Raw genomic sequence first — 2,066 nt, 5'->3', positions numbered from 1 at the left:
TTTCCTTCATGGCTTCACAGGAAAAAAATATGCCTCCATCACCCTAAGTCCTAACATTCTAAAAATGGGTTTTGCAGGTAGTTTGTTGATAAACATTTTTTCATACTGCCTTTCTCCTTATAGACGTTTTTGACCCTTACCAGACTCATATCACTGTAGGCATCTCATTCTCTCTCTCTCTCTTTTTTTAATCAAGGTTCTAGGGTTTTGCTAGAAATAGGGATCAATCCTGTCTGACATTTTTAGGATTTCTGATAGTCATATTTTGCTTACACTGATAAGAAGCACCTCCCCATGATATGCTCTGCTCTCAATAATGTGTCACCTGTTTTCATTTCTCTCATAATGAATCTAGGCACACCCACTTTCTTGCTTTTTCTCTGGCCTTTGGTAGGGTTGTTACTGATTTGTAACTTCATCATAAATTATATATTTATTATTTTTAAAAGAAGCAAATATAACCACATCCTTTGGAGTGGAGAGGATGCTTCAAGTTCCTCTTTTATCGAAGTATATATGCTTAGAATTTTAACAAATAAAATGATGCCTCCTCCCATTTGGAGGGCAGTGGTATCTGAGGAGACTGCAGAAGGCTGCATGCATCCACAGTGATGGAGTTCTTCAGATGCTCTTTGGAATTCTCTTATTTTAGAGCACTTGCAAAGGTCAGAGTGACTGTGTTAGGGTCTTGCTTGCTTCCATTGTATGCACTGCCCATTCATCTTCAAGGCTATTTAAAGCTGAGAAGGCTATGAATTTAAGGATATTATCTGAAAGTGATGCTTGCATTAAGAATATAGAGCACCACTTAGTCTCATTGAACAGGACAGATTAGAGAGCACAAGATTGTTCAAACAGGTATGTGATTTTATCTTTATAGAGAGTGCTCTCCAGGCATCTTTGATATAGGAGTTACTATGTGTAAGTCACGTCAGTGAGAACTTACATTAAACAGTGCCTTACATGTAGTCAGTTACCAACATTGTGTAACACCAAATTTAGTATCAGTCACAGAAGTAACCAAACAAGCTTCCAACATTGCTGAATTTTATTTATTCCAAATTCTCACAGGTGACTATATGATATATAGTATTTTAAAATATTTATGTGGACTTCCATTTTTTTAATGTGTGTGTGTGTGTGTGTGTATGTGTGTGTGCAGGAAATTAAAGGTATATCTCTGAGTACTGGAGGAGTCCTCTACCTCCCCTACCAGGGCACATTCTAGATATGAGAGCTCTTGTTGCCAAGTCAATAAACATGCCCCCAGAATGCAGCCATACAGAGACCCACCAGGGTTCTCATTTTACCTTGTATCTCCCAAGTAGTGTGAGAGTAATTGCCTAAAGCACACAGATCAATCACTGTGACCTTGTGATTGTCAAGGAATTTACACACCTGGTTTGCTTCACAAGTCTTAAGAACCTCAGCACTGGGGGCACTTTCTTGCACCGGGATTTTCCAGAAAATAAAGCAGGAGAATCCTTGCCCAGGGGCCATGCTAATCTTCTCTGTATCATTCCAATTTTAGTATATGTGCTACAATTCATACAACAAGGACATCTGCTTAACTATGTTCATAGCAGTGTATTATTTGTAATAGCCACAACCTGGAGGCAACCTAAATGCCCCTCAGCTGAATAATGGATGGAGAAAATATGGTACATTTACACAATAGAGTACTACTCAGAGGAAAAAAATCAATGGAATCTTGAAATTCGCAGGCAAACGGATAGAACTAGAAGAAACCATTCTGAGTGAGGTAATCCTGACACAAAAAACCAAACATGGTATGTATTCACTCATATATGGATTTTAGACATAAAGCAAAGGATCACCAGCCTACAATCCACACTGCCAGAAAAGTTATGAAACAAGGAGGACCCTCAGAAAGACATACATTGTCCCTTTGATGAGGGGACAGGACCAAGATCTCCCAAGCAAATTGGGTGCAGGGAGGGAGAGGAGAGGGAATTGGTAGAAAGAGAAGGGGAGAAGAGGAGGACATGAGGGAGCAGGAAGATTGAGTCAGGGGAAGAATAGAGGAGAGCAATAAAAGAGATAAC

At 39.4% G+C, this 2,066-nt stretch overlaps 1 pseudogene; it reads right to left on the bottom strand.

Moving 5' to 3' along the window:
• Positions 1-1,481: 1,481 nt before the first annotated feature.
• On the bottom strand, positions 1,482-1,552 carry LOC127229969 (uncharacterized; annotated as a pseudogene).
• Between the last annotated feature and the right edge of the window lie 514 nt (positions 1,553-2,066).

Source organism: Phodopus roborovskii, unplaced genomic scaffold (assembly GCF_943737965.1).
Source record: "Phodopus roborovskii unplaced genomic scaffold, PHOROB, whole genome shotgun sequence".
Lineage (NCBI taxonomy): Eukaryota > Metazoa > Chordata > Mammalia > Rodentia > Cricetidae > Phodopus > Phodopus roborovskii.
The sequence above is the reverse complement of the archived record's forward strand: the minus strand, read 5'-3'. Positions and strand labels throughout refer to the sequence as shown.